Raw genomic sequence first — 25,804 nt, 5'->3', positions numbered from 1 at the left:
CCAGTTCTCTTACTCTTTTTCTTCAGGACTAAAAATATAACATGGAAAGCAGGAGCTCCTAGATTCTAGATAAAAGACACAAGGAGAAGGCCCACAGTTGATCCAGGGTAACCTTTAGCTGATATGTAACATTTGTCAGTCTATGTTGCTGATATTTTCATGTTATGTGTTAACATAGTAGAGATTACTAAATCTAGACTGTTTCTGAGAATTTGATATGTGTATTTGGATTTTGCCATTGCTTTGCAGGGTAGCTGAGGTAGATGATGATGATAGATGATAGATAGATGATAGATAGATAGATAGATAGATAGATAGATAGATAGACATATAGATAGATGGTGAGTGATAAAGCTAAATATATTTATGAGTGGAATAAATTTTAACATATGTCAATTTTTTTTTTCATTAGAAATGCTTGATTTATCTTAGATGACCATCATCTATATTTTCTTAAATACCCCAATGAGTTTCTTACCTTGGTAGTTTTGAAAATTAAATTAAATGCAAGTCGTGTTCCTGACCTTAGGGGACAAGCTCTCAGTTTTTCCCTGTTGAGATTGATATTCACTGTGGGTTTTTCATAGATGGCTTTTATGATATTGAGGTATGTTCCCTCTATCCCTACACTGAAGAAAGTTTTAACCAAGAAAGGATGCTGTATTTTATCAAATGCTTTTTCTGCATCAATTAAGAGGATCATATGGTTTTTGTCCTTTCTTTTATTAATGTGATGTATTACATTGATTGATTTGCAGATGCTGAACCACCCTTGCAGCCCAGGGATAAATCCCACTTGGTCGTGGTGGATAATCCTTTTAATGTACTGTTGGATCCTATTGGCTAGGATTTGGTGAGAATTTTGGTGTCCATGTTTATCAGGGATATTGGTCTATAATTCTCCTTTTTGGTGGGGTCTTTGCCTGGTTTTGGGATCAAGGTAATGCTGGCCTCATAGAATGAGTTTGGAAGTTTTCCTTCCATTTCTATTTTTTGAAACAGCTTCAGAAGAATAGGTTTTAATTCTTAGTTAAATGTTTGGTAGAATTCCCCTAGGAAGCCATCTGGTCCTGGACTCTTCTCTGTTGGGAGATTTTTGATTACTGCTTCAATTTCCTTGATGGTTATGGGTCTGTTCAGGTTTTTTATTTCTTCTTGTTTCAGTTTTGGTAGTTTCTATCTTTCTAGGAATGCATCCATTTCTTCCAGATTGCCCAATTTGATGGCATATAATTTTTCATACTATTCTCTTATAATTGTTTGTATTTCTGTGGTATTGGTTGTGATCTCTCCTCTTTCATTCATGATTTTATTTATTTGGGTCCTTTCTCTTTTCTTTTTGATAAGTCTCACTCTTCCCAGATGACATGATACTCTATGTAGAAAACCCAAAAGACTCCACCCAAAACTTGCTAGATCTCATACAGGAATTCAGCAAAGTGACAGAATATAAAATCAGTGCATAGAAATTAGTTGCATTTCTATACACTAACAGTGAGACAGAAGAAAGAAAAACTAAGGAATCAATCCCATTTACAATTGTATCAAAAACCATAAGACACCTAGGAATAAACCTAGCCAAAGAGGTAAAGGATCTGTACTCTGAAAACTGTAAAACACTTATGAAAGCAACTGAGGAAGACACAAAGAAATAGACAAACATTCCATGCTCATGGATTGGAAGAACAGATATCCACTGACAGATGAATGGATAAAGAAGATGTGAAAGATAGATAGGCAATAGATAGATAGATGATAGATAGATAGATAGATGATAGATGATAGATAGATAGATAGATAGATAGATAGATAGATAGATAGATAGAGATATTGTAATGGAATATTACTCCACCATCAACAAAAAACCAAAATCTTACCATTTGCAATGACATGGATGAAACTAGAAGGTATTATGCTAAGAGAAATAAGTCAATCAGAGAAAGAAAATTATCATATGATTTCACTCACATGTGGAATTTAAGAAACAAAACAGGATCATGGGTGAAGGGAAGGAAAAATAAAATAAGATGAAACCAGAGAGAGAGACAAACCATAAGAGGCTCTTAACCCTAGGAAACAAACTGAGGGTTGAAGGAGGGGAGGAGGGTGGGGTAACTGGGTGATGGGCATTAAGGACAGCACATGATGTAATGAGCACTGGGTGTTGTATGCAACTGATGAATCCCTGAACTCTACCTCTGAAGCTAATAATACACTATATGTTAATTACTTAAATTTAAATAAAATAATTTTTTAAAAAAGGAAAAAAATTAAATGCAGATCATACTTCAGCCTTGTGGATGGATCCTATTTTGTACATACCTGTATTAGTGAGACAGCATATTTAAAATGAGACTTTAATACATTGGCCTTAAAACATATCTCTGATTTTTTTTTGCTTTAGCATGTTATTAACCTGCTCTGAGGCAATCTCATTTCTGAAATGAGAATAATGTTTGCATAGCATAGTGTTGTGAGTCTTCAAGGCTATAGGAGGGCCCCTGCCCTAGAGTTTAGGGATCTAAGAGTTTCTCTTGGATTAAGTGATGATTAGATTAAGGGAGGAGAGTAGGTAGAAGTTGGCTGAATGATGTTGGAGTGGGGAAAGGAGAGGCATAATTTAGGGAACAGGAAAAAGATACAGGCTTGGGATATGAGAATAAAATCCTATCATGTGGCTGGAGAGGCAGCAGGGATAGAGTCTTATAAGCTAAGTTCAAGAGTTTAGATACTAATCTAAGTACATGTCACTGAGGGATTTTAAGCTTCTGACAAGGTCAAAATTTTGCAAAATGCTTTCTTTATTCACAATGAAAAAGAAATTGATTCTGGGGAAGAAAGAAGAGAGGCTGATAAACTAATTAGAAGGTGCTGCGATGTAAAATTTTCCCCAGTGGCTTTTAATGGTAGCACCTGTGTCACCGTAGGGGCGAGGTAGATGAATTTAAAAGTGATTTAAAAGGTAAACACTGTAGGGTTTGGTGATGGGTTGGATTTGTTGAATGATCCATGAAGGAGAAGAGGACTGTGTGCATAGCACCCTGGTTTCTGGCTTGAGCAGTAGACTATCTCATTGATATTATACACTAGGGGAGTGACCAATTCGGAAGGGAAGTTAAAAGCTTCAGTTGTTTCCCATTTAAATTTGAGATTCTGGCAAAACACTCCAGTGGAATTGACTGGTCAGAATGGAAGTTCAGAAGAGAAATCTGGTGAGGACATCATTGAAGCCAACAGAGTGGATGATATCATCTACAAAAAGGTAAGCAAGGGCAGAAGGAAAAACAGTCTACAATAAAACTGCTAAGAACAGTTCTATAATCACTAAAAAGAGGGGAAATGACACTGCAAAGAAATTGTGGGGAAAAATTCAGAATTAGAAAAAAATCACTCCTGTTTGGTTTGAAACTTCAGCATGACTTGTAATCATAGAACTACTTATGCTCTTATTTATTATCTACCTACCCACCTACCTACTTGTCAATCATCTATCATCTCTCTAATGTAATTATATATATTAAATTTAAGGTACTAAATTATTTTTAAAATTTAACATGAAAAACTCCCGAAGTCCATTTGGTCACAAATAAATAAGAAGTGTTTTGATAGCTTCGGCCTAATATTTCAGTTATGTTTTTGAATATTCTGTGATTTATTGCTATCACTGTTTTACTGCAATTTTCAAATGACACCAAGAGCTCAAAGCTGGACTAATAAGAATAAAATATTAACAGATAATATGGATTTAAGCAATATGTACAATATACTAACACATATAAATACTTTTAAACCAGTCACTATTTTGGTTAATATGAAATAAAAATGTGTAATTGTCATCTCAGTGCAGGTGCAGTGCCCAATTAATGAAAGAGAATCAACCCCATCATTTTTAATTGATCTATTGTATTAAAATTGTCTTAATGTTTTAGGGGAGGCAAAGCATCACCTCTGCCCTCTTAGGGTCTCCGACTGGGCCTGAGGGGTAAATTGACATACGATCGATGAAAAGGAAAAAAAAAACACAGATTTTTACATGTATATGAGGAACCATCCCCCATAAAAAAATGAAGACCCAAAGAAGTGGCTTTGCCTAACCATTATACTAGGTTGAACAAAGGCAACTGTGGAAAAGTAACTAAACATGCATGAAGAGAATAAAGGAAGAGTTATTTTAATAATGCCTATTTGTATAGTTCTTTTGGTCTCTGCTCCTGGTGGTAAGAATGTTTCTTCCCTCCTGAAATAGGAAAGGAACTGTTCACATGGGATTTTTGTCTCCTGCTTTCAGGAAGAAAAGGGGAGGTCAGCGTGCTCTTCTTGTACCTACACTGTTTTTCGGATGCCTTTAGCTCAAAATAACCCTTATACCAAAGTATAAGGTATACACCCTAGAGTGGAGTGCCATCCTTCAATATTGCAGGCATTAATTTCAGAGAAGAAATACTTTGTAGGTTAAATGTTGCTGTTTATTTTTAATTTATACCTTTCAAGGAATAACATTTCCCGCCGGGGTATTCTTTTTTTAAAATATAACCATGTTAAATCTCCTACCTTGTCTCTCATTCTGTCCAACTCTCTTAGGAGGAATCTCATTAAGAAAATGAAATTGCCCCTGATTCTATCACTATAGATAGCTCTGGATGACATAAAATTAATGCTGTCCCAGTACACATCTGAAATGCAAACCAATCAAGATCTTATGCTGGTGAGGCACATTTAATTGATAACATTTAGCTAAAGATAGAATGAATGATCTTTGACAATTCTAATGTGATACCTGACATCTTTAAAGCAAAAGAAGTAATTCTGATGGTTTCTTTTCAATGTGAACCATATTTCAGTTATCAACATATGTAACTGTGCATCCTTCATGAAGTGTTTTATAGATTATTATTTCATTATTCTTTTTGCTGCATGCCCATAGATTTAACTGCTAATAAGGATTCTCTTTTTTTTTTAGAAAAATTCTAAAATATTGCACTTTGCTAATTACACAGGAGAGAGTGATGGAAAGGTGTTTTTGATTACCCATTCCACAATTCTCCAAAGACTTAGAGAAGAAATGAGAAAGCTTTGCCAAGTTTCACAGGTTATATTTGGAAAATACATATTTGAAAAAAAATATATTATGTATATGTACATATAATATCTGCATATATGTGGGGGTGCAAAATATGTAGTGTTAGTTTAGATAATTATACAAAAAATTCACATGAACATTTTCTGAATCATTTGTCTAAGCAATTTAAATCAAGTGTTACAAAGCAATGTGTGTTGGTGTGTTCTTTTTCATTTCATTCATCACCGTAGTATAGATATAGAAAACTCAGAAGAAATTGCATTGTTAGACATCAGTGTCTTATATACTGTACAAAGAAATGTGATTACAGCTGAAAAACACCCTCAACCATATTATATTTATATAACTTCGATTTTTTTGGTTTATTATTTCATGTTAATACTAAGTAAATTCATTATAGTTATATATTTCTACATAATTGAGAAATATTACAATGAAAATAATTTAAAGCAATACTGTATAAGTAGGGGTGCCTGGGTGGCTCAGTCATTAAGCGTCTGCCTTCGGCTCAGGTCATGATCCCGGGGTCCTGGGATCGAGTCCCGCATTGGGCTCCCTGCTCGGCAGGAAGCCTGCTTCTCGCTCTCCCGCTCCCCCTGCTTGTGTTCCCTCTCTCGCTGTGCCCCTCTCTGTCAAATAAATAAATAAAATCTTTAAAAAAAATACTGGATAAGTAATAAAATACTTCTCCCTTTAAAATATGCTTTGTACATTACTCAGAGAAGGTGGCTTACCTGAATGTCAGCATGGAACCGCTTAGTGATTGACCTATAAACTTGACCTTTCCATTGAGCATTTTATAGTAAAAACAAACAAAATAGGCTAACAAATGGTAGAAAAGGGCATGTTTTTCACCCGATCCTCATCCTTTGTATTGTATATATGCATGTTTGTTGAAATTATCATTAATGGGCATTCCTACACCATTCACCCAGAAGTTCTCACCTTTGTGGACAGGTTCTTTGTATGTTCAAGCTTTGCTTGAACAGAACCTTCTCAATGAATAAAATAGCACGATGACTTTCATACTTTCATTTTATTGATATACATTTATTATGGCATTATTTTTCTATTCATATAACTTCAAACTGTAATGCTCCGGTTAAGATAAAAATATTTGTTTTTGTTTTGTTGCAAGCTCTACCAATTTGTTCTAGAAACACATTCTGTTCCTCAGCAAATCAGATTGGCAGCACTCAATCTAAATCAAATTTATTGAAACTTTATGTAGAGATAATATTATGATAGACAGAAGGAAATGATATTTCAAGCAATTTCAAAAGTGATTCTCGGGGCACCTGGGTGGCTCAGTTGGTTAAGCGACTGCCTTCGGCTCAGGTCATGATCCTGGAGTCCCGGGATCGAGTCCCGCATCGGGCTCCCTGCTCGGCAGCGAGTCTGCTTCTCCCTCTGACCCTCCTCCCTCTCATGCTCTCTGTCTCTCATTCTCTCTCTCTCAAATAAATAAATAAAATTAAAAAAAAAAAAGTGATTCTCATAGGGGTTTCTTATTTAAAACTTGACCAGACTAGGTATACCTGACTTTCCTCTAAGAATTCTATTTGAATGGAGAAAGAAAATTATAAAATAACACGACAGCACCAAAAAATAGAAGAAGTAAATATGCCACTGATAGATGAAAACATTTAAGGAACCTCTGGAAAATAGCAAACAGATTGCATTTGATTGGAAAAAAAAATAAGACAAAAAACTGTAATCAAAATCAGCCAGGACATAAGGGAAAATACTTCTTGCCAGGAGAGCCCTAAAGAAACTCATTGTCAAGAATCTCATAAACAGCCAGGTTTAAAGGTATCATCAAGAGGTAAGAGATAAACAGATTGCTTGCCTCTGTGTACCGTTCAAACCCAGATCTCCAATTAAAGCAAGAAAAATACAGGAAGGAAAAAAAAGGGAGGAGTTGGTGAGAAGTAGAATTTATAAGGTGTGAAAAAGAACTATAACCAAGTCTGAGGTAAGTTCGTTTTTCAAAATTGATATGGGATAAAGAAGAATACATTCTGTCCATAAGTAAAAGCATAAAGTTTGTCTCCTTATGAAATTAAAGTTTTTTGGATCACTCATTTTCCTGCTATCTGCATATGCTTTCTAAAGAAAAGTGTACTCATTAGAATACTCTGCTCGCTCACTCCAATGCAGAATCTTACATTTGATTTTCCATTTTGGAGGAATCAGGGTCATAGAATGAGACTTGTACAGTTGTTAAGAAATTCTTTCCTCCATCACCATGTTGTGCAACTTTATTTGATCAACACAAAATAGCATACCAACAATGATTGCCAGGCTTTTGAGGCAAGTAAGAACATTAAAAAATAATCACACAATAATAAACCAAACTGTCAGCCACACAGTAGGGTTTGAAAAGCAGTTATAATATGGAAACTTAAATTTTTAAATTTTAGAACCATTCTAGGTTTATAGAATAAACATTTTCCCTATGGTCCAGACTGTTTCCCTATTATAAATGTCTTACATAAATAGGTACATTTGCCACAATTAATGAGTCATTTTAGTAACTAAAGTTCATACGTTATTATAATTTCCTCCATTCTTTTTTCCAATTTATTTTTTCTGTCCTAGGATCCAATTCAGATCACCACACTACACGCAGTAGTCTTGCCTCCTTAGACTCTTTCATATTGTGAGAGTTTTTCAGACTTTCCTTGTTTTTGATAATCTTGACAGTTTTGAACATTATCAGCCAGATATTTTATAGAATGTCTCTCAATTGGTATTTCTATGATATTTTTCTCATGATCAGACCAGAGTATTTGGGGAGAAAGACTAGATGTATAGCGCATTTTATTACATCCTATTTAAGTGTATATTCTATCAAAATGACTTATCACTGTGATGTTCACTTAAATCACCTGGCCTGAGATAGTCTTTGTCAGGTTTCTTTACTATAAAGTTGCTCTTCTTATTTCTTCTTGCCATTCTGTACTTTTGGGAAGAAAGTCCCTATATGCAGCCCACACTTAAGAAGTAGGGAGTTAGGATTTAAATTTCTTAAGGGCAGAGTATCAAAAAAAAAATATTTGGAAAATGGGGTGCCTGGGTGGCTCAGTCATTGAGTGTCTGCCTTCGGCTCAGGTCATGATCCCAGGGTCCTGGGTTCGAGCCCTGCATCGGGCTCCCTGCTCGGCAGGAAGCCTGCTTCTCCCTCTCCCACTCCCCCTGCTTGTGTTCCCTCTCTCGCTGTGTCTCTCACTGTCAAATAAATAAATAAAATATATTTTTTAAAGATTTTATTTATTTATTTGAGTGAGAGAAAGAGCACAAGAGGGGGAGCGGGAGAGGGAGAAGCAGACTCCCAATAAATAAAATCTTAAAAAAAAAATTAAAAAAAAAATTAAAAAAAATTAAAAAAAATAAAATCTTAAAAAAAATATTTGGAATTCTTCTGCACAGGAGATTTATTTATACTCCCTCATGTGTTTATTGTGCTATCATTGATTTATATCAGTACAGACTCATTGTACTGTACATTGTACTGTACATTGAGATATAATCCGATACTAATAAATTTTGTTGTTCAAATTATTCCCTGTTTGGTCACTGGGGAGACTTTCAGAGTTCCTATATCCCTTTGATATGATCTTTCTTTCTTTCTTCTTCCTTTCTTTCCTATTTACTTACTTATTTTTATGAACACTCTTATTTTCTGGCATGACAAGTTTTCCAGGCTCATCTTGTATGTTCCCTGCTCTAGTCCTGGAAGTAGCCATTTACTCTAAGGAGACTATGATTGTAAACTTACCCTCATATAAAAATGCCTATAAATATTTCTCTATGTAACCAACTATATCCATATTAAATTAAACATGAGTTCATACTGATGACTGTAACTCTGAGCCATTTCCACATGAACTGTTCTAGCTTCTCCTTGCTTATCCATAAGCTCCCTGTTCCAACAGTGAGAAACTTCCTACTAACACTTGCTTTCATGTAGTTAATTGTTCAATTCCATTGTATAGATACAGTGATTTCAGAATTGTTAGCCCGTAGTCCTGTGGGGAGATGGGTTGAGGGAACACCTTGTCAGAGTGCAGGGCCTATGTTCAGTTCCTTTTGCCTTTGTTGCCACCTATTTCCACAGCTGCTTAGGTTAATACCTTATATCCTCCCTGCCTTCAGTTAAGTTATTTCATATACTTGCAATACCTTTAAATTTTGTTGTCACAACTGGCACTGCATCCTGGGATACTCTGACCTCTTAAGATATATATATGTGTGTGTGTGTGTGTGTGTGTGTGTATACACACACATAGATTAAGTTTTATTGTTTACTATAAATTTCAACATGTTTTGATAAATGAATTATATGTACCTATAATTACAGTATCACCCGTAGTCTTACCACCTCAAAAAAATCTCCTTTTTCGGCTATTCAACCCTCTTCTCTATCTCTGAGCCCTTGGTACCCACTGATTTGTTTACTGTCTACAAAGTTTTGCCTTTTTCAGAATATCATAGAATTGAAATCACAGGCTATGTAGCTTTTTCAGACTGGCCTCTTTCACTAGTGATATGAATTTAAGGTTTTTCCATGTCTTTTCATGGCCTGATACCTTGTTTCTTCTAATTGCTGAAGAGTATTCCAAACTATGAATGAACCAGTTTGCTTACCCATTAACCTATTAAAGGATACTGTAGATACTTCCATTTTTTTTTTTTTTTTTTGGTGATTGTAAATAAAGCTTCTATATATATTCGTGTACAGATTTCTGTGCGGACATAAATTTTGAACTAAAGTGAGTAAACACCAAGCATGTGTAATTGCTGGATTATATGGTAAGAGTAAGCATAAGCAACTGTCAAACTATCTTCTGTGGCTAGAGCATTTTCACAAAATAAGCAAAAGCTGCTTTACAAATTCTCAATTCAATCTACTTGAATGTACAGACCCGGCTGATGTTTATATTTTTCCTTTATTATTTATTTAACATCTAAACAAGATCATTTTCTATATAAACATTATTCTAAACATAGTTTGTTATGCCAACCATCATTACTTATTCAGAGTAGAGAAAAAATGTTAAGATGTTTCAATTTTTGATATCTTTACCTATTAATGCTAAGCCTAGGCTTAGGTTCAGAAAATATAAAAAGTACCTCCTACACTATCTGGATAATTTCTCCTTCTCATTGTTGATATAAACTAGGATTACATCTATATTCAACCAAGTTATGTCTATATAGTTTATAAAACATTTCAGATAACGTGCTGCTTTAATGATCAGCATTTATCACTTCTTAGATATTAAGGCACACCTAACTTGATATAATAAAAATGGTTCATGATACAGTTTTTTAGTTACTGAGATTCAGTTTTTCTTTATGGCTGGTGTTCTGGCTATCCTCATGCTCACATCCAGATTCAAGCGCCACCCTGTGAATCTTGATAGGTTGATCTACTTGGGCTACATCAAAATTTTCTTTCCTTTTGGCTTCTGGTGGCTTGCCCCATGGAAAACACTAGCATGACATCATGGGCAAGGTGAGAGTTTGATTATATATTGCCCAGCATTCCTCACTGCAGACTCGGTTGGCGGGCTGTGCCCTCACTACCAAAAATCACAGGCTGTGAAGGATAATCCTCTTTACCTGTTCAAACCTGCCTTCTGCTCCCTCACCTTGTCTTGTATTCTTTCTCTCTTTTTCTTTCTTTCTCTAATAGAGTGATTTTATTTACTAGCTAGATAAAACCTATTGTGCATGTTTTTAAAAATACCAAACACTTTTTGTACATTTACACAAAAAAGAGAACATCAATCGAATTTTACTCAGAGAATAAACAGTGTAAAAAATTCACCTGTATCATGAATGTTTTTGTTTATTATTTGTGATAGTAAAAGATCTGTTCACCTTGCCCAAGTTATCAGGAAACTGATATATTTATAGGAAAAAATACGTAAAATAGATATTTAATTAATCTGCTCCCAATTCTAATTATCTTTCAGTTACTTTGATATGTTTTGTATTATACTAGAAAATAAAATATTCTATGTTACATGTGTTTCATCCTCTTTTTACCAGATATATCTCTAAACTAATAAATGTTGACATTCATTATGGTAGAAAATTTGTTCGTTTAGATTCTAGGACACAATGAACTTAATATAAATGGTATATTCAAACAGTGTACAGTTGTTTGGTGGATACTTTCAAATTAATTAAAAACAAAGATAAAAACAAAGGTAAAAATGAAAAACATTGAAAACTTGATTAGATAAACAAACGAGACTTATACCTCAATTTATATCAAATCCTGCTCAAGGTATAAAAATTTCAAATTTTCTTTTTTGGCTGAATTTCTTTTTTGTATTTCAATAGTACTCATATTAATGCAGACGCTAAAAGTTATGACTCATGCCTTTTATTGACTACTGAAAATGTTGATTTATATATAGAATAATGTCTAGATTGAATTCTAACATCCAAATAATTTTTAGTGCTATATAAGCACAGCTTCAGAAAAAAACTGAAGCGTTTTTAGAAATCAGGAAAAACAAAGTCTCTATTAAGATTAGCAATCTAGGGGCACCTGGGTGGCTCAGTCATTGAGCGTCTGCCTTCGGCTCAGATCATGATCACAGGACCCTGGGGTCGAGCCCCGCATCGGGCTCCCTGCTCGGCAGGAAGCCTGCTTCTCCCTCTCCCACTCCCCCTGCTTGTGTTCCCTCTTTGGCTGTCTCTCTCTCTCAAATAAATAAATAACATCTTAAAAAAAAAAAAGATTAGCAATCTAACTTTACCACAAACTAAATTTTTACTAACCATTGTTAAACTTTGCCCCTACTATCATTATTATTTTAAATCTCTCTTAATTATGATGCATTGGAAATCGGTTGCTGATTTGTGTCTCGTTCTAATCCTTTTCTTTTTGCCATAAAAATAGTTTTAAATCAATTATTTACATTACTTAATCCTTCAGACTTAATTAAATTCTGAAGCACCATTATCTGACTTGTATTGTGTTATAACTGGGCTATCCCATGGGTTGCGTTGTTGCTGACTGTTTTTCCAAAAGCTATTTTTATGGATACTTTGAGCTGACTTGCATTGTCAGAAATTGGTTATAACTTCTTTTAACAAAAGTTTGACAAGGGTGATTTTTCTTCCCAATAATGCAACAAAGTAAAGAGCTGGAGATACCCTTCATGGCCACAGCAACATTGTCCAGGGGGTATATAACAGTAGAATATCAAAGACACAGAAATGCAAAGTGTGAATGGGGGAATTGTTTCATCCTCAACTAAATAACTGGCATACAGAATTAAAATTTATTGTTGTAATTATATTGTTCACACTGGAGATTTTTGATATTTTGCATGATCCATATTTAGTATCAAGGAGAGTTTATGCTCTTTCCTTTCTTCCAAAGCTGTTTTATTTCCAATTTCAAAAGCTGTTATACATCTAATTTGGCAGGAGTAAACTGTCTAATTCTATTCTGTTCAAAACCATGGTGAAACAATTTAAATTTACATTTTATATGAAGTCTTGAAAATTTTTATTAAATATGCATATAGTCTTTTATTTAAGTAGTCCTTCTATGTACTATTTAGATTATATTCTCCTGAAGTTAACTCTGACTATGTTGCAGTGGTTTATAAATTTGTGTCATCAGCATAAAAAATATACTGAAATATTCTTGAGTCATTTGCCATGGAAGAAAGCTAAAATGAAGAAATTGCACAAAAATCTAAATAAGAAATACAATATACATGCATTAAACAGAGACCATAAACTCTAAAATGATTCATATAGCACACGAACATGTTCAAAGTAGAAATACTAGAATGCATTTACGAAATATATGAATTGATATACATCCTCCACCTTCATCTTTTTTTTTTTCCTCCACCTTCATCTTAAATTGGCCTGGCTACACATATTCAGTTTCCTTTCTTTAATGGATATAGTAAAGTAATATTTTTATTTAATTTCAAAAGCAATCATATTTCTTATTCAAGGCTGCTCTGGGAGGTTTGATATGTAACATCATACTTTTTTCTTTTAATGGGTACATTCCAAGCTCAATGGTATTAAACACAATACCAGTAAAAATTCCAAATTGGAGATGTAGAAGATAGGAATTTAGTGCTGGAAGCAGTCATAGTGATTATGTAGTTCATCCCTCTCATTTTATAGTCAGATGGACTGGAGGATAGCAAGAGCACTTGATGTTGACTGGTTCATGAGAGCAAATTGATTGTAGAGCTAGGATTTGAGCCCAGATCTCCCAGGGACATAACTCCCAGAACAAGTACTCCTGTTACACTAGTGAACAACATTAGTATTAGTATTTGTATCTGTGTGCCATTAAATTAATTCTTCTCACTGTCTTGGAATTGGGTTTTTAATTAGATTCCTTATACACATTATTTTGACTTAAATTTGTAATCTAAATTTAACTTGAATAAGCATGAAAGATAGGTTGTGTGTTAAGGTAAAGGCATATCAATTTTCCAGAAATTCATTAAATTTTGAAAATACAAATTTGAGTCAGTCAGATCTAATCCATGTTAAGTATACGACATGCTACTGTTGTAAAATTCCCTAGCACATCTCCTTAGTATCTGTGAAATGGAGAGTGGAAAATTTGAGAACTGTCAAGTCATTCTATTTGTCATTCTCTGCTGAATTAATCAAGGATTCCTATAGACCAAACAATTTCTGTAAATTATAAGTAAAATTGATGTTTTATTAATTATATATAACATTTTCATTGTGATACATTTAGGATAACATCATATTAAATTTCTTGACATATTATACTTTCCTTGCATTTGCACTCCAAAATATTCTAATCTAGCATCACAGTTTTTTAAACAACTTTTCAATACGTAAGTTCTAATTGTTCTTTTTTTTCTCTATTCAAAACATCACAGCTTTATTAAGTTTAATTTGCATGCTATACAATTCGTCCTATTAAAGTATACATTAGTCACTTTTAGATATTCACATAGTTAAGTAACTCTTGCCACTATCTAATTTTAGAATATTTTATTCAACCCCTAAAGAAACCCCATAGGCCCTCTCCCTCAGTCCCTGGCAACCAGTTATCTACTTTCTGTCTCTAAAGATTTTCCTACTCTTGAAATTTCATGTAATGAAATCATACAATATGTGCTAATTTGAGACTCACTTATTTTACTTAGCATAATGTTTTAAAGGCTCATCCATGTTGTAGCAATGTATTAGCACACCATTCCTTTTTATTGCCAAATAATATTCCATTTTATGGACATATCGTATTTTGTTGATCTGCTCATCAGTTTCTTAGATGCCTTTTATCAGGTTGGAAAAGTTACCTTCTATTACTAGTATGTTGAGTATTCTTATCATGAATAGGTATTGCTTTTTCTGCATCTATTAAAATGATTATATTTGGGGGCACCTGGGTGGCTTAGATGGCTAAGCATCTGCCTTCAGCTCAGGTCATGGTCTCCAGGTCCTGGGATCGAGCCCCACATCGGGCTCCCTGCTCAGCGGGGAGTCTCCTTCTCCCTTTGCCTTTGTCTCCCCCTCCACCTGCTTGTCCTTGCTTGCTCTCTCTCTCTCTCAAGTGAATAAACAAAATGTTTAAAAAAAAACCAATTATATTCTTTTTTCCTTAATCTATTAGTATCTTGCATTAAATTGAATGATTTTTAGTTATTGAACAAACCTTATATACCTGGGATAAAGGCCACTCCATCAAAGCACATAGTCCTTTTTATAATGTACTATATTCAATTTGCTATTATTTTTTTAAAAGATTTTATTTATTGAGAGAGAGAGAGATTAGGGGAGGGGCAGAAGGAGAGAGAGAATCTCAAGCAGGTTTCATGCTCAGCATGGAGCCCAGTTCGGGGCTCAATCCCACGACCCCTGATACCATGAACTGAGCCAAAACCAAGAGTCAGACGCTTAACCACTTAACCAACTGAGCCACCCGGGAGCCCCTGTTATTATTTTGATAAAGATTTTTATGTCTACATTCATAAGGAATATTAGTCTATGATATTATCTAAGCCATCAACTTTGGCATCATCAGGCTAATACTGCTGCACAGAATGAGTTAGGAGGTATTTTCTCTTCTGTTTTTTGGAAGAGTTTCTAAAGAATTAGATTAATGTTTCTTTACATGTTTGGTATAATTTACTATGTGGTGATCTGGGCCTGGGTTTTTCTTTATGGTAAGTTTTAAATGTACTGATTCCATTTATTTATCTGGTATAGGTCTGTTCATATATTCTGTTTCTTCTTGAGTCATTTTCTGTAGTTTATATCTTTCTGAGAGTGTGTCCTTTTCATCCAAGTTATCTGATTGGCCTGTAGATGTTCATAATATGCAACTTGTAATTCTCTTGGGACAGGGCTCCTGTGGAACTCCAAACTCAGTCTGTGTCTTCCAGGTTCTGCTAGTCCCCTGGTTTCTACAGCTGCCATAGTTGTGAAGCTGCTCATTGATGGCTTACAAGGAGCTGGGAAGAAGGAGATTGGGACAAATCAAGTTAAAACTTCCTGAAATTAAAAAAATTCACTCAATGTAGTTTTCATTAAAATTTTCTCTTGGTAATCCATTATGATAAAAGAAAACTCTTCAAAATGGTAGCTGTTAGTAAACTTAATATATGTGTGTGAAACACACCATATTAAAGATCAGGGGTAGCTTTGTAAAATCTGCCTTTCTAGATCATCTGATATAATTACTTTTTAAATCTGTCAATTTCATTTATTTTGATATTTAAGTAATGAAAATTACCTTGCCAGCTGATATTACTTTATTCTTAAACTTATGGCTATAATAAAATAAGACTTTACCTCAGCTTAAAAAAGAAGGAAAATACCTTGAAGATCTTACATTAAAATTATTCTGATAATATTTTATTTTCCAAGATTTTATTATCTTTAAATTTTTTCCCTGATGTGCTCAGACTTGTGCATGAGTAACAGTTTGCAGTCAGAAGAAGCTGATTTACTCTTGGCTTCTGAACCTAAACTTGTAGTTAATGTTGTCAGGAGTATTGTTAAAATCCTGTAACCTCCAATGGAGCCAGTTGGCCTTTGGTAAAAAGTACTATTTTGTTTTTTTAGGGGTTATTTTGTTTCAAAAATTTTTTAAAGATTTTATTTATTTATTTCACAGAGAGAGAGAGAGAGAGACACAGAGAGAGAGCACAAGTCGAAGGACAGAGAGAAGGGAGCCTGATGCGGGGCTTGATCCCAGTGTCCTAAAATCATGACCTGAGCCAAGGCAGAAGCTTAACCGATGGAGCCCCCCAGGCACCCCTGTGTTTCAAATTTTTATTTAAATTCTAGCTAGTTAACATATAGTTAAGAGTCTCTCTTATGGTTTGCCTTCCTCTCTCTTTTTTCTCCCCCTATGTTCATCTGTTTGTTTCTTAAATTTCACATATGAGGGAAATCATATGGCATTTATATTTCTCTGACTTATTTCACTAAGCATAATACTTAGCATAATACTCTAGCTCCATCCTATTCTTAAGGAGATCTGGACTGCTAGAATTTATATATTGCCTTATTTCTACTTTTTTACATAATTTTGTAGTCAATGATGCTGTGCTGGATAATGACTGTGGAGCAAACCCACTGGTTTTAAGTACTATGCAGTGTGTAAAGGTGACTGCTGATGGCAGTCATTTCTTCTGCTGACCAAGGAAATTTCATACTACGTGGGAGTTACTAATCCTTGTGTAACAGATCACACTGGTCTCTCTGTGCATTCATGATCACCCACAACCTTAGCACCCAGAGTTCATTACATTCAATCTACTAAAAATCTCTGACCCAAAACAACCTTGGTACTTGTGTACTCCAGGACACGAGCAGATACAATATTGCATGTGTTCATTTCTACATGTTTTTGAAAGTTTTGTGTATAACAAAATACTATTTATTTATTTATTTATTTAACTAAAGCTTCAGACAATAAATGAAATCTGTGGTGTGTGATGTTTGGCAAACTCAGAGTGAAAGAGGTCTGTTTAAAACAATGTTACTTAATGGAGTCTATATACCTAGATTTGTTACATAAGGTCATTAATGCTTATTTATCGATTGATGATTAAAAAAAGACAAATATGCTAATTAGAAAAAATACAGGGAGGAAAACAAAAAATTACAACCACTTATAATTACAACCACACGGAGACTGCTAGTATATATGTTTTAATGTTTTCCTTTACAGCAGTTAGTGGATGAAATTTAACATACAGATTAATAGATGTTCCCAGCATAGGGGTGCCCAGGTACTCAATGTTCAAAACCTGAGGTGAGCCACATAAACCCATCCCAAATCTGAGTATAGCTACCCATGGCTCCAATAGTGGTATTTTCAGGACCCTCTGGTCAGAAGTTTGACAGGCTGCCCGTGTAGTTTGACAAAATAACACCCATACCTAGTGTCATTGAGAGTGTGTGCCATAGGCCAGGTCTCTGGGTCGATATTGGTAATGTCAGGTAAATTGAGTATACTAATTCTAGCTCGTTCTTCCTTAGTCTGCTGCTTTTGAACCTTTAGTTGTCTTCCTGAAGTAGTGATGCCCACCATGGCAATCCTGAAAATCTAGAGAGAACAGCTTGGATTTATTTCTTCATCAGGTAAACAAATGACACCACTGTAGAGAAGTATTTCCATTAGGTGCTGATCCCATGACTGGATGCCACAGGGGCAGCAGAAATCTAAGGATGAAAGACAGATATTTAGTAAGATCTTTATGGGGAAGTATTCTCCTCTGTAAGAGTTACACTTGTGTCCTGATCCTTAGATGGTGATGTGGCTGCAGCTTTAGGAATTTGACCAGGTTGTACATAATAAACACGTTGGCTACGGGAGGCGGCCCTGGCAAGTGTAAGAGGGACTGGGGTTGGGATATTCTAGACTGGGACCCCTACCATCTCCCCTCTTTCAAGGGTGCATATTCCATGTCAGATATAATGCATTTCAACAGTGCAGCAGGACAGCAAGTTCTCAGTGGAGATGGAGTTGTTTCCTCTAACCCAGGGGTACAAAGTAACTTGCCCCCCCTGGCAAGACAACCCATTATAGATTCCAGTAGATAATCTCCCAAGCATGATGAGGCTTGATCTTCTCATCAGCATAGCCTACTGATCCATGGTGAGAATCAGGGGCAATGGTTGTTTCCTGAAATTTCCAAACTTTTACATTATTGTGTTCCTCTGTAGGGGCCCCTAGTCTGGCATATGTGGCAAAGGACCTACCAGTTGATCATTTAAAGGTATTAAAGCCTGGGAGAGTACTTCAGTCCACCCAACGAAGGTCATTTTACTTATTAGTAACTTAATCTCCTGCTTTAATATTCCTTTTGTTTTTAACCCTGCTGCTCACAGGAAGATGGAACCTCCATTCAATGTCATGTCCTTTTGTCCAATCTTGTACATCATGACCTTTGAAATGTGACCCCCGATCACTATCTATTTAATGAAGTCATCCATACATGGTACTCAGCTTCTTGAATTCCCTAGTAGTGGCAACTTTATTTGCATAGTGACATGGGAAACCTTGGGTTAAACCAGATGCTATGTCCACACAAAGCAGGGCATATTTAGAACCTTCATTTGCAAGGAGGGGGGCAGTATAATCAATTTGCCAATCCCTTACTAGTTGGGAACTCAGGTAGATGGACTCAACTCCTTTGACAGCTGCCTTGGATATTGTTTAGAAGACACGTTGTTACTGCATCACTATTTCAAAGGTAATCCAGCATCCTTGGCAAAAAGCCATCCGCCTCCCCCCCGCCCAGAAGCTCTAGTGTCAATTCTTTCTAGTATTCAATATGCTATATCTACTGAAGGGCAAGTTGCTAAGGCTCATACCTGATCTAGGGCATCAGCTTCCTGATGCCAGGAAGTGTCAGTGCCTTATGAGCCAGGATGTGGAAGAGTAAGGACTGCGTCAGTCTCTTGCAGGTCAACCCAAATGTCTTTCCACATATCCTGACCCCACAAGGTCCTCTTCATAACCCATCCCTTGGCTTCCCATTTTCCAAGCCATAGAGCCATCACCCGAAAAACCACTCTGAGTTCCACCCATTAGCTACTGTGGCTTGTTCCTGTTTCATCCAGGCAGTGTCAGTGTTGAGCTGATTGGCAATTGCAGTCCATGCAAATGGAATTGCCTTGACTAGATCCATCTGAATACTAGGCATCAGCAGGAATTTCCCCCAAATCTCTGGCTATAGGCCACAGAGGCACCACAGAAATAGTTCCCATGGGGAATCTACATACTCTACAGGGCCTAATAACACTCACATTCCAGTGACAGGGGGCTGGTGAACAAGATGTTCCTCTCTGTTGAAAATAGGCATGCCCCTCGGTCAAAGTTGGGGTTTGAGCCATGGCAGAGATGGGTCTATGTTCTTATCATGACATATTGTGCCTTTGTAAGAGGCTGTACCTGGAAGAGCACTTCAGACACTGCTAGGAGCTGTTCTGTGGGAGTATTTCAGGTTTCTGCCCCCTTCCAGAGCTGGCACCCAAATCTTCCTTCTGTTGTTTCTGCTACAGCGTCCAACCCATGATTTCCGGAATCAGACACATCTAATGCAAATGGTAGCCCTGCTTGGGAGATGCCTAGAGATTTAATCTGTCTTATTAGTATTTTTGCTGTAGTGAAGGCAGCCTGCTGCTCTGATCCCTAGTCCCATGCATACTCTTCCTTTACCAGGAGGCATAAGAGACAGAGGCATTGTGCTAGATGGGATACAAAAGTCCTCCAAAACCCTAACATCCCTAAAAAGACTTGCATCTTTTTCACATTTGTAAGGGTTGGATAGGCTTGTACCTTACCAATCACAGTTTCTGGGACAGTGCTTGTGTGTTCTACCTGACCCAATGACTCACAAAAACTTTGCTGCAGTGCCTGGCCCTTGAATTTTCTGTGGATTCACTACTCATCCTTTCCCTTACAGACGTTCCAGCAAAAGCTGTTGTCCTTCAGTAGAGGCAAGTCTTCACATGTTAATATTATATCCTTTCTCCTGAACTTTTGGATTATTGCTGATTTGAGTAATTATAAGGAAGTGTTGAATATCTTTGACTTCACACTGAGGGCAGCATTTTGCATTGCTTTGTTTGGAGAAATTTCCAGAAGTAGAGGTTTGGGGTCAAAGAAATGATTAATACTGTTGCCAAATGATGGGAAATAACTATCTTAGGCTATTACTTTTCTTGCTTTGAAAATTGATCTATATTAAGAGGTTAACATTTTTATTTAAATAGAAGATAGTATCAATAATTAAGTTTTGCGGAACGCCTGGGTGGCTCAGTTGGTTAGGCATCTGCCTTCAGCTCAGGTCGTGGTCCCATCCTGGGATCGAGTCCTACATCGGGCTCCTTGCTCAACAGGGTGCCTGCCACTCCCCTTGCTTGTGTTCTCTCTCTCTGTTTCTCTGACAAATAAATGTATAAAACCTTTAAAAAAAAAAGAATTAAGTTTTGCATATTTTAGTTACTTGTAAAGCTGACAGTTTATAAGCTGTGTTTATTTAGTCACATTTTTATTTTTTTTCCTTAAAGATTTTATTTATTTATTCATGAGAGACAGAGAGAGAGGCAGAGGCAGAGGAAGAAGCAAGCTCCCTGCGGGACTCGATCCCAGAACTCTGGGATCATGACCCGAGCCAAAGGCAGATGCTTAATCAACTGAGCCACCCAGGTGCCCTTACTCCCATTTTTAAAAGATACTGAACCCTCTCAAAGATCAAATGTTGTATATGTGTAAGATACTGCTTTTTCTTTCCATGCTGTTTGATAACTCCAATTTTTATATCAATATGATTTTATGATTTTTATAATGTCTGTGAGTTTTACAATGGTAATTATTTTAAATTTCTGATATTATTTATTTGTGCTTTATTTTTTGAACAATTTCTCCAGAAGTATAACACTTCATTGAGCTTTTAAATAACCTACTATAAAAATTTTAAATTATTGTATAGAGTTTTAAAAATATTTTTAAAAATTTGACTCTTAAAGTTTATATTTTTTTTCCTGTTTTCTTTAGATCAGATTTCCTGTTCTGACTTTACATTTTTGAGATTGTTGCATAGATCACCAATTTTCAGACATTTTCCTTTTTAACTTTTTTCTTTTCTAATATATAAATGTGTAACTATAAAATTCCCTTCAAGTACTGATTTCATTACAGCCCATAAGTTTTGATATATTGTATTTTCATTATCTTTTTATATTTAAAAACTATTTTTCCAGATTTATTGAGATAGAATTGACATACAACATTGTGTGGTTTAAAGTGTACATGTTCATCTGATACTTAGATATTGCAAAACAATTACCATAACAGTGTTAGCTAACACCTCCATTAATTCAAAAGTTTTTCCAATTTTTTGTTATCTTCTTTTATTTTCATTTTTCTTGGAGGTATATGCCTTAATTTTCAACATATGAGATTTTCCAGTTATCTTTTAAGTAGATTATTTTACATTATACTGAGATGTTAGAGAACTATATAATTTCAAATCTTTGAAATTTGTTGTGATTCAGCATATGACCAACTGCTTATATAACCCATGTGCTCTTGGAAAGAATGTGTATTTTGCATGAGGGAAGTGTTCTACTGAGTACGTTATTTTAAAAATGCACATAAATTCAAATCTGTTTCTCAGAGTCCATAGTCTCTCAATAAACATATTTTAAATGGGCAAAATTTTCCTTGTGAAACAATACAGGTAAAATGTATCAAACAGATAATGAAACACTAAACTAAATATAAAATAAAATAGAATATTATTTGAATTTCTATCATATAAACAGTAATTTTCAATATTTGATATGCATTTTTTCAAACTCTGTCTTTGCTTAATGATATATTAATTCATTGCACAAATACACATTAAATGTATTGAATGCCAGTGGGTGGGTGTTGGTGATATAATCTTGAATAATTAAAGCACTTGTATATCATATTCTGGATGCTATTCAAAGTCTTTCACATGTACTAACTCATTTAATGTTCACTGTAACTTCCAAAGGTAGGTTTTTATATCATAACTTGCAAATTATAAATGAAGGCTATAGTAACTCAGAGGTGTTTGATAACAGGCCCAAGATTACCCAGTTAGAGAATGAATTTAGACGGTATGGATAGATTCAGTATTCTACACAAGCATCTAGAGTATAAGGTAGACTAGTAAAAAGACATTTAATTTAGTGTTATAAATGCTTTAATGTGTAATTACAGTACGGGCATGGATTAACATTGGAATAACATCAATATGTTTGCCTTAAAGAATACCAGATAAAGTGACACATAAGCTTCAAGAATGACTCAAGGAAGAATAATTCAGGAAGTGGTTATCTTATATTAAGGACTAGAGATGAGGGAAAATATAGGGCTTTTGAAGAGCTGTTGTGGTATAAACTTTGAATGAAAAACCAGTGTGAAAATGATGGTAATATATATATACAGCATATATATGGATGTTATCTTGAACATACCCATTATAATTTACTTATTCATTTTACTTTTTTAAAGATTTTATTTATTTGAGAGAGCAAGAGCATGAGCAGGAGAGGAGGGGTAGAGGGAGAGGGAGAAGCAAACTCCCTGCTGAGCAGGGAGCCCAATGTGAGACTCTATCCTGGGGTGCCGGGATCATGACCTGAGCCTAAGGCAGATGCTTAACCGACTGAGCCACCCAGGTGCCCACCAATTCATTTTATATATTCTATGTATGTTTTATCATTTAAATTTTTCTGCAAGCTGATTATTATCCTATTATATATGTAAAACAAATATTCTTTCCCCTTCTCAATGAGTATCTCTTTCCTTTTTCTCCTTATTCTCAGCCTTTTAAAAATCTGCCTTTTAAATAAAATTTTGGAGAAAAAAACTGAATGAAACTACACTATGAGAAAAAATCTGCCTTTTATTATAGATGTTTATTTATCATGCAGCAAATTATGAGCTCTCGGGTCCCAGATTTGATGTAGGTATCTTTGAACCCTTCATAATATTGCATATTCTGCTCAACATAAATATATTTTTCCTTGAATATGAATTGAATGAATATGAAAATGAATTCATGAATATGAATTGAATCATAAAGAGTATATATTTTGGTAATGGTATAATGTGATTATAAATGAGTACTTTATGAGCAAAACATCACCTTGTATACTGTAAAGTCTATGTCAGATTCTCATATTATCAGAAAAACTCAAAATTGTTTTCTAGTTTTTAATTTACCACTTTTTTTGAGTGGACTGCAGCATACCCTCCTTTAATGTCTATAAATCTTGCATGTTAGGGAAGGAAACAAAGAAGATCTCAGTTATTTACTATTATTTCCACTGGACTAGATGGACATTTCATTGCCTTCATTTTACATAGACAAATGATCCTATCAGTCTGATAATTCACAAGAAATCAAAAGTTCCAAGCTAATGTATGGAATTATGTTTTTAGGTCTTAGCAGAATATTTCTTTGTAAGTTAGAAATTCTTTTCCTGAAGATTTATTGAAAATTTCCACAGTAACAAATATTAACTGTATGATGAACTTGAAGTAACTCGAGGTCTGAGATTAATCATATTCCTATGAGTTTCCCTCATACAATTTGGGATATTAGCTTTTTTATAGCGTGCACTAAAAAAATATTAAATAAAAATTATAACTCTTTCGTGGTTTTAATAATAAGAAAAGAAAATATGTAAGCACAGCTACCATTTATTAAAAACCCTAGTATTTATCAATGTGTGTTACAGGCATTTGAACTCCTCTTCATTTAATTTCTACAACAACACTGAGTTATAGGAGGTATTAACTTTATTTTATAGATAATTATGTTGAGACTTAGAGGGTTCTAGTGTCAGGCACAATGCTAATTAATGTGTGGTAGGCCATAGTTGTTTTTTTTTTTTCTTTCATTTTGCAACCTAATAATCTCACAGAGAAGACAATGTTTACTTTCTCATGAATTATGAAAGTTCCTGAGAAATAGCACTCATTTTTTACCCTACAGGATTCACCAAACTTCACACATATCATTGAAGATAGTCAACATTTTACAACTTGAATGGCTTGTATAGGATCAGGGGAATAATACAAAGTATCTCTGAAAGATAATTTTTTAAAAATTCTAAAATTATATATTTCCTTTTGTCACATTATGGTCTTTGTGTTTTTAAATACAAAGTGTCTGTAAATCTTACCTTATTGTCTCCCCTTTCCCCCACTGAAAGAGAATTAATTTTCCATCTTTCAAGTTTATTGTGAGAGTCTTTTACACATCTATTTATATCATTTAATTGATCATGTTCTAATTATTTACATATGTCTATGCTTCATTCTATATTATAAATATCTTGAGGACAATACTATAATTTTATAGATGTAGTCCAAATTAGCACTTTGCACATGACAAATACGGTGAGACTAGGGTGGGGGCTCCTTACCCCTTGGTTTAGGGTTCCATATGGAGGATTATCTTTAAGAGAACCATGCCTGACTTAGGTTATACCTTCTCAATACTCTCCAAGGAAAGAGAATGATTTACTTGTTTGATGAATTTTAGAGAAAACATTTAAAATGCTCAACTCAGTTCCTTCTCTTTTCTACTTTTACACTTCTCCTGCCTGCAGGTAACACACATTCTCAGCTCATTGTTATCAGAAAGTTAGGGATGGACTGCTTTGAAGAGACCTGTCATTATCAAGCGATTCCTATATGCATAGGTCTCCCTGTATGAGGGATAAATTATTTGTAAGCCCATGCGCCCAAAAATAAAAACCACATTCTCCAGTCAATCTTTAGTAGTAATAAAGCTGAGATTCTGACCCCACCTGTCTGGACTCAGGGAGGAAAAAAGGATATTATTTATTAGTCCTTAACAATCACAGCATCTAATGCATTGGCCATGAATATTTAAAAAATAGTGGATAGAATTACAGAAATAAAACGTGGAGAATGGATTGAGACTCAGGTTTAGAAAACATATATGACATGGAATTGTGACATTTTTCAGGTCACTGTAAATTACAGAAGTTTTATGTAAAACTGAGTGATTATTTTGGTATAAGAATACCAGCTCTGTGGGCTATTAGTATTGGATGCTGCAGTGAATACTAAATTTTGTAAGCACATTTTTTCACCTAAGCACACATGGATATGGAAAAAAAATGGGGCTGTAAGCAAAAATTAGTTTTCAATTTTCAGTGCAGGCATGTAACAGAAAAATTCAATAGCAAAGATTTTCTGTTGGACTGTAATTCTCATTCAAGTGTGTGAAATAGAGTCTGTGAATTATGTATTTTTAAATTTTACTATGTTTTCAGTCACTATTTTATTCATCTAATTACATAACCCTTTTAGCCCCATCATACATGAGAAACTACCTTAACCACAATGAAGGGTGTGATGCCAGGAACCTGTTTTAGGACCCTCACCTATGTCTGACCTCTCTCTGGCTGAGGCTAAGCAGAATGAGAAATTGGAGAGAAAGAATTTTGAACTGGTTATGCCATAAGCAATTAACACAAAGTATAATTTACTTTTCATAAGAATTCCCTCGGACTTTATTTTGGAATTTAACTTTCAAATAAATTTTTATTTCATCTTTATTATTTCCTTAGGAACTTCATAATGGGAGACAGTGCTGTTAAAACTTGGTATATTCTAATGCCATTCATTCAATCTCACTCCAGTCC

Source organism: Mirounga angustirostris, unplaced genomic scaffold (genome assembly GCF_029215605.1).
Source record: "Mirounga angustirostris isolate CCGP_5_RB_7025 unplaced genomic scaffold, mMirAng1.0.hap1 SCAF_3, whole genome shotgun sequence".
Taxonomy (NCBI): domain Eukaryota; kingdom Metazoa; phylum Chordata; class Mammalia; order Carnivora; family Phocidae; genus Mirounga; species Mirounga angustirostris.
The sequence above is the reverse complement of the archived record's forward strand: the minus strand, read 5'-3'. Positions refer to the sequence as shown.